General features: G+C 37.6%; 1 pseudogene; it reads right to left on the bottom strand.

The window, feature by feature from the left end:
• Positions 1 to 3,680: 3,680 nt before the first annotated feature.
• LOC127668334 (calcineurin B homologous protein 1-like) lies at positions 3,681 to 4,220 on the bottom strand (annotated as a pseudogene).
• Positions 4,221 to 8,898: the final 4,678 nt, after the last annotated feature.

The following is an 8,898-nucleotide window of genomic DNA, read 5'->3' as shown; positions in this document are numbered from 1 at the left end:
TTATTTTCAAAAATGTCATATAATTGAAATAAGGCTTTTGAGACTTATGTTGTTGATAATAATCACACTCTTTTATAAAAACCCTTGGATGTGTGTATTCATTGACAAAAAAAATGTCCTCTATTCTGTTTATTTCAGCAGAATTATGTTTGCCTGTTCTGAGAAATATTAAAAGTGAACAGCTTCTGGTCTAAGCCCTGAATACCCAAGACACAACTCACATATCAAATCATTCTGAAGAAGAGGGAAGGAGAGGGCCTTGGTCCTGGAAAGGCTTGATGCAGCATTGTAGGGGATTACCAAGACAGAGAAGTGGGAAGGGGTTGATTGGGGAATTGGCAAAGGGAAGAGGGCTTATAGGACTCATGGGGAGGGGCGAACCAGGAAAGAGGAAATCATTTGGAATGTAAACAAAGAATATAGAAAAAATTGAACAGCAAGTTCCTGTGCGACTTCCAGCTTCTCTCAAGTCCAGTGATCTCACTGGCCAGTTCTTATCTTTTGGAGACTCTGACCCAGAGCTCCAAAATCTCTCCACCGAGCTAAGTTCCAAAGCCAGTTCCCAGCCTCATGCTTCAAAAACCTCTGGACATTTATGGTGCACATCAGGCAAAACCATGCTTTGCTGTTGTACCTTTCTCTCTGGAACCCAATTGAACTGGCGTGTGAAGAAAAACATCAAACTTAGTTCAGAAACAATGGTAATTCAATCTCTAGGCAAAACAACTAGAATCCTAATCTTATAAATTATATTAAATCTAAATCCTCCAGAGGCAAAGCCTGGTGAATTATCCATAAGCCAGGAGACAGTAGTAACTACACCTTGCCCTCTAGCTATCCCAGTCACAAAAGCCCCTAATTCTCCCGTGCTTCCTCTTTTTTCTCCAACCCAGAAGTCCTGCCTACTTGCCTTTGATTGATTCCTTTATGGAATGGTTCACATGGAGTCACCTTAGTATGTGACTGATTCCTCATTCCAGACAGTCCCTCCTGGGAAAGAAGAATTAACATTAAAATAAAACGTCACCAGCACCATCCACAACATTTGCCAAAGAAGTCAGGGTATAATGAAGGACCAGTTCTGTGAATTTCATCCAATTCAATCGGGAAAGAATAATAAGGAACCTGAATCTAACTTGCTTTTTTTTTTAATTGAATATGAAAAACATGATTGTCTTTTGATATCATCAAGTCAGGTAGAGTTTACAGTAATAAAACAACAAAAAAAATTAAACTATGGCATTGGTGGTAGCAATTTTGATGGAGAAGAAAACAATTCTGGAAGTAGTAAAAAAAATAAGCAGAAAAATTTATTATCTCTGCGATTTGAAGAAAAATGGAAGAATTTTGCTCTTTTGAGATGGTTAAAGGGAATTTCATGGAATGTTGACAAATAGTTGAAGAACAACTGAGGAAAGAGTTGAAATACAGGTTTTAAAAATGTTGGACATCTTAATTCTGAGAGAAAGCATTTCAGGCATTGGAACACATGCAAGGAGTTCAGAAAGTAAATGTCAAATACATGTTGAAGTCCTTAAAATTATTGATATTAAAGTATTTGGACATTCTGGTGATAACTAGTAGCAATTGTGATAAATAGAATTATGGCAATATTTCTGACATGTCTAAAGGTATAATGGGACTATCAGTTGCTTACAGTGATAGATCTGGGGGAGCTGATAGGATGCCCAGAGAACACTAAAAATCCTTGGTGATGATTTTTATTGGACAATCATTGAGTTACTTGACTCCAAGCACCTGACTAAGTTTCTTGTCCTTGATCCGTGAATGACTATGGGCAATAGTGGGTTAGTATACTTGCTTTTATTTTATTTTGTCCATGGACACAATGTAGAATAATCTGTGGAAAGAATTTTTTTTTGCTTTTTTTGTTTTAACAATGATTTGTTGATGGATTGAGGAATATAATTTTAATGGCACAATAAGGCACAACTGTGGATAAAAACAGTTTGCTATACAGACAAGGGAGGTATAATCTTAGAAACTTTAAATATTTAAATCAGGAAGGTTCTGAAGTACTTCTCAAACAGATCAGTATTAAGCAATTATTCCCTTTATACAATTCTTATATCACATCATTTGATCACAAAGTCTGACAGATAGTTCCTAAATAATTTTCCAGTTCATGTAGACCCCAGCCATTTATCCTAGCCATTCCCCTGCTCCTCACCTTTACCCATCCTCTTTGCAGTGTTTTTGTTTGTTTAGGTTAATAGCAATATATTTCTTAAGAATTGTTTGCACAACTTGGACAGCCTTCCAAAGCAATGAAACAAACAAGCAAGGAAGCAACCTCAGAGGAAGCCAGCTAAGAGCAGATTCACACGTACACGGGACAGAAGCAGCCTGATTCAGGGAAATCTAATCAAGCTGACATTTGCAGAGAAGTTGAGCTGGGTCACTCAAAGACCTCCAATGTCACCTCAGTTTGTTCCATGAGTCCCAGACCCCATGCTTCTAAGGGATCTGCGTAGGATACTCAAGGAGGTACAAAGGGCATGCCATTAGGAAGGTCATGAGACCATGCATTCAATGACCAGGATTATGAACTGACTACATATCTAGCATTACAATTTGCCAAGGCTAAAATTCATTCTGAGTTTTGTGCAAAACTTTAAAACATTGAGGACAATCTAATTCTTTAGGACTGATATAAGTCAGGCAGTTTGGTAACACTAGTCTTTCTGTTTGGAAATATGAAGAATTTTCCAGAGTACAGAACACTTGAGACATAATTCATGCTGTAGAGCAAATGTGAGCAGCTCTCCACGGTACCTAGCCTTGTTCAGAAAACTGTAAGACAGCTCTCTACCATATTGTCAGAACTGCAACTTGGGTGGTGACAATGTCCCAAAGAGAAACAAATGGGTAGGCATTAGACTATTTCGTGAATATCAGAAAACATACATACATACACACAGACACACACACACACACACACACACACACACACACACACACACACACACACATATCCTAGGAAACATGGCTCTACAAGCCTCACCATGACCACCTTTTAAGAACATGTCTGCTCATAAGCCCTGTGACAACAGAGTAATACAAGGTATTCGCATGTTTCCAAGAGTAGGAGTGCATTTTGAAAAGGCTCTGGATAGGCAATGTCCCAGAGACACATCAGAAGGTATGAATCTCCCAGATTCAAGGAGAATGCAGGGAATCTCAACAAAAGGAGGGCAGCTGATAGATTGGCTAGAGAGAATGTTAGATGATAGAGAAGTAGGAAGTAACAGACACAAGGACATGATGGAGTCTCGGTGAAGGGAAGGCAGCATAGATATGGTCCCCATCCATTGGGAACTTTGATAGCTGGTTCTTGACATGAGACCTTGTTTCATTTCTTCAAACATAATGGTCATATGACACTCAGCAGCAAAACAGAGAAAGATAGTACTTACAAATAAAGATCCTGTGAGTAGATACTGATCAGAAATAGAGGGTACCATTCTGTAACTCCCTGTTTATAAACCAGAGGCTTGTATGGACAGGAGATACTTCAGGTTGTCATGCAAGAGCTGTAGTATTTTGGAAATGGAGAATGAAAGGATCAGGAAGGGCTGGAGGACAGAAGGAAGTTTCAGTTTTTAAATACAAGAAGGCAAGAATAATTTGGTCTCTGTCCTGTAGTTAAAAAAAAAAAATCAGATGCTCATTTTCTCTTTTACATCCACCTTCTCCAAAACTTTAACAAATTCCGTAAAAGATATGGCACTATCCCCATCTTGGTCAGACTCCTGGATGGTCCTGTCTACCCAGCTGCTCATCTGAGATATTCACTCCGACCATCATTTTCCATACCTTTAACAGCTCATCATGGGAAATCTTGTCATCTTTATAAAAATCATAGAGTCTGAAAGCAAAGTAAAGTTTGTTGCTCCAGCTGTCTAGTGCTTCTTGTCCATTCCCATCTTTGCTCTTTTCTTATCCTCAATGAACTGAAAGTGAGCCCAAGTTCTCATGAATCTTTGGAAGTTTATCTGATGCCTCTCCCTCTGAGAAAAGCATTGATGACCTGGTCTCTTGGGGCATTGGTGGCAAGTTCTGGAATCCTCTGGAAAGTTTCCCAGCTGAAATCCTTTTGTCCAGGTGTGCGATCTGATCTGCCTGTGGGAAAAGCCAGTTTCCTCCTTGATCTCCTCAAGCTCTTCAACCTTCAGTAATCTAGAGGCATAAGACCCCATCAGAGTGTCCAGAGACCTCTGAGAACCAGCAGCACCAGAAGCAGTGATGGCAAGAAGGAAGGAGGGAAAGGGAGTGTTAAGTGAGAAATTGCTTCCATAAGGTTGCCTGGAGGAAAGCCAGTGGAACATTTTCTTGAATAATGATGTGCATGGGATGGCCAAGGCCATTGTGTGCAGTGTCACCACTAGGCCAATGGCATATGCTTGTATGAAAGATTAAACTGAGTGAACCGTGAGAAGCAAAACAAGTAGCAGTCCTCTGTGATCACAGCTTCAGTTCCTGTTTGCAAGTTCCTTCCTTGAGTTACTTCCTGGCTCGCCTCAGTGATAGACTATGGGGTATGAGCCACAATAAATTCTTTCTCAGGAATTTTCTTTGACCATGTTCCCTGGCATAAAAAGGGAAGGGGACTGATGGGACTTTTGGGGAGTGGGAGTCCAGAAAAGGGGAAATCATTTGAAATATAAATAAATATATCAATAATTAAAAATTAAAAAAAAGGAAATCTAAGATATTCAGTTATCTAAATCTGGGGCTAAGACATAAAGATATAAGACATAAAAACTCAGAACTAATACCAGGCTATCAACAGTGTGAGAAGCATATAACAAGGATTTGTTGCTCATCATGAAATTGTAGATATCTAAGGACTAGTCTTATAATTAAGCCTTACAAAAAATAATGGGACAATCTTAAGACGGGATATTGAACTAATGTAAACTTTACTCTAACCTTTGTTTGATCTTGCTTAACAGGGTGATGCAAAGCAAAATCAAAATAAAATATTGATTGAATTCAATTTTATGTTAATACTAGCCCACAAAATTAAATGTTCCTGGAGAAAGGCTATTTTCTTTCATTGTTATATTTGCAGACAAACCATTTTGCCTCCTTGTGGTATTAACTACTCAATAGCACTCTCTTTTTATCACATGTAATGAATTTAGGTGTCTGATTTGTTAAACTTGTGTTGCCCAACACCCAGACCAAGATTATACTTTTTTTTTTTTGCTTTCTGAAGAAATTTTAATGTATTAAGATAAGTGATTGATCATGCATATAATCCCAGAATACTGGAGATTTGAGGTATGAGGATAGCTCCTTGTTTGAGGATAACCTAGCCTGGCCTATAGTTAGTTCTAGGATGCTCATACTAGTTTTCCATGTAGTCTTACTCTCTTAGATAAAGTTGCTATGCCTCCATCTAAACATGACTTTTAATTATTACTTCACAAGTTCAGATTAAGAATATTTTCTAGTGACTTTCTCCATCTGTTTAAGTATCAAATGTATTTTCTCTACTTGATCACCACAATCAGCATCAACAAAGCTATCAAGTTTGTTTCATAAGTGAAAAAGAGTGATCTTGGATCCTGTGATGGTTAAAGTTGATTTTCAATCAAAAGGATCTGTTACTGTCAAGAGTATAAATGTTTGGTTCTACTTCTAAGGGAGTTTCTACATTATGTTACTTGAAGACCCATACTAAATATATTCAACACCATTGTACTGAGTCCTGGATTGAATAGGAGAGAGAAAGTAAGTTGAGTATCTGAGTATCAGAATTCACTACACTCTATATCATGCTATCAATATACTGCTACAAGCTGTCTTGAGCTCATGACACTATTACTTTCCAGGCTAAAATTGTGAGTCAAAATTAAGAGTGCCTTAAATTGCTTTCATAAGTAATAATACATGTAGATAAAAAGGTTGAAGTTGTTTTTTTCCCAAAAAAATAAATTTCACTTCTGTAATCCCACTAGTTATAGAAAGTTATCACTAATGTATAAGTTTCTAAATATAATGAATATTTAGTCTGCAAACTATGTCTGATAATTTAAAAAATACATTTCCACTTGATTTCCATGAAACTATATTCCCTCATTTCTATTGCTATTTCATGAACATCTCATAATATATATGTATATATGTGTATATATATATATATATATATATATATATTTCTTTTTTATTATGGTTTATGTTACTTCCTAATTTAAAAACTCTAGAATCTTCTCACTTTTTATTTAATATTCATCCCTTGGAGATCTCATACCTTCTGAAGCTTTAATTTTCACCTCTGTGGCAAGGATTCTCCAAATATAACACCAATCAGAATTTTCCCCATGAACTTGATATACATAATTTCAAAAGCCCCACTCAGATCCCCACAAGGCTGTCAAATATCTCCAAATGTAACAGAACTATAAGCAACTGAGTTACTGCTCTCTTTCTCATGAGGGAATTGAGCCACACCCACTCTTCTTCATTTCTTTAAGTATAACCTTAATTCTCCAGCTCCTTTAAAGAAAGAAAAAGTAGTATTTCCTTGGTTATTCTTTCTGACAGCACCTAACTAATTATTAGTTAATTGTGTGATATATATTTCAAATATGAATTCAGTCTTGATATCCTTCCTCATGTAGTCATTCTGATTGACAAGGCATACTATCCTTTCAAACAGTTTCTGAATTGGATTTTCTGCTTTCATTTTTGCAAGACATTCCTTTGCCTGTTAAAACAGTACATTAAGAATATTTACTTGTGTCATCAGACGTTAGGAGTTCCTGTCTGACAGAAAAAAAGACAAAGTGTTTTTCAATATTATACAGAGGTATTCAGACTCCTCATTCTTCCTTGATTGCATCAGTTTCTGGTCCTTTTCTTGACTACCCTTTGACACATTGCCGGTATCCCATTCGTAAACCATGATACACACTCTCAACCTTGTGGTATTTTCTTTATTTCTTATACCTGTCTAACCCACTTCTCACAGAACTTCGATCACCATCCTACCATCATTACCTTCTCTCTTTTTAGTCTTAGCTCAAATATCTGTTTCTAAATTATTTTTAGTATTATGTGCTACAAGTTTGTTATTCCCATTACAGACAACTATATATTTGACAGCATCTAACCTATTATGGTCTCTAATTTTATTTGTTAAAGATGTGTGTATATTTTGTTTCCTTACTTGTCTTCAGCTAATAGAAAAGCATCCAATACTTCCACACCAACTTCTGTGTTCTGTGTGATATGACAATTGTCATCAAGGCAGACAGAAGATCTGTGCCGCTCGGGGCTAGGCTCCCTGGAGTTCCCAGGCAGAGTGCTCTGCTCACATCTGGCCTTGAAAAGGGCCTTGATGTTCTCCAAAGATACTGCGCTTTCTGGGTTATGGGTTTTGTACTGTGTCTTTTTGTCTTAGTTAGGCTTTCTATTCCTGCACAAACATCATGACCAAGAAGCAACTTGGGGAAGAATGGGTTTATTGAGCTTACACTTCCACATTGCAGTTCATCACTAAAGGAAGTCAGGACTGGACCTCAAGCAGGTCAGGAAGCAGGAGCTGATGTAGAGGCCATGGAGGGATGTTTCTTACTGGTTTGCTTCCCCTGCCTTGCTCAGCCTGCTCTCTTATAGAACCCAAGAGCACCAGCCCAAAGGTGGTACCACCCACAAGAGGCCCTCCCCACTTGATCACTAATTGAGAAAATGCCCCACAGCTGGATCTCATGGAGGCACTTCCCCAACTAAAGCTCCTTTGTGATAACTCCAGCCTGTGTCAAGTTGACATACAAAACTAGCCAGTACACTTTTTTTGCATCATATTTATTTCTTTATACAACAGGATCCCAAGCTACAAGCTAGTTAATTGATAAAGGAGGATTTGATGTTCTTGTGGAAGTAAAGGAGCATGTGGCAATTATGCCTTCTGTTTTCAGTCCTGAACTCAGTGAACTTTGATGAATCTTAGTGAAAGGAGGTTTTCAAATGTTTCTCATCAGGGTCCCCCTTTATTATTAGGTTTAGCAAAGGTAATATAAAAAGAAACAGAAACATTAGGGGATGTTATAAATAGGTTACAACAAGAAGAACACAGTATAGAAAAATATAGGACTATTGATGAGACTTTACCTTATATAGGTGTTTATGATAAGGAAGTACTTATAGTATTTCTTAAATTTTGTAAATAGATTAGATCAAGCCAGAACACCTTGGTATTTGTTGTCCAAGGCAGTTCAGAGAGCTCTTATAAAGAAAGTGTACTCATTCCTAAGGCATTCTAAATTTTTGTGGCAATACTTAAAAATGGATAAAAGAAGGCTTACAGCATACAAATTGGTCTGAAGGCCCAGGTTCCTCTATTGATTAATAATGAAACTTAAGTGAATAACCACAAGTTAGATTCGAACGTCACATGTCTAAGGTTCATGACCATAGTCTTCTTTTGACCATGGTTCACAGTGCAAGATTTCCTGTGGGCATCATGCCATGTCTATTTACTGTTCCAATTAACATAGAAATGTACTTGCTTTTTAACAATTTGAGTGTTCCTGGGGGTGTGCCAACCTCGATCTGTTCCTTGTTGCCATATTATAAAAACGCTTTTCTAAAAAGTAAAGTTGCAGCAGATTCAAACCTCTCCTGGTGTGTCTGTCTGTCATTACCTCAATGCACCTATGTTCTCCTGAGTACCGAAGCCCTGATTCTCCCTCGGTCATGACATCACCAGCTGCATTAGTCCATGGCAGGTGGCACCAAAACATGATCCTGGGGAGATGTCATACAGAACCTAAGAGAACATAAATGTTAGCCCAGACTATTATACCCAGCAAAACTCTCAATTACTGTAGACAGAGAAAATAAAACATTCCATGAAAAAAACAAATT

Source organism: Apodemus sylvaticus, chromosome 18 (assembly GCF_947179515.1).
Source record: "Apodemus sylvaticus chromosome 18, mApoSyl1.1, whole genome shotgun sequence".
NCBI lineage: Eukaryota > Metazoa > Chordata > Mammalia > Rodentia > Muridae > Apodemus > Apodemus sylvaticus.
The sequence above is the reverse complement of the archived record's forward strand: the minus strand, read 5'-3'. Positions and strand labels throughout refer to the sequence as shown.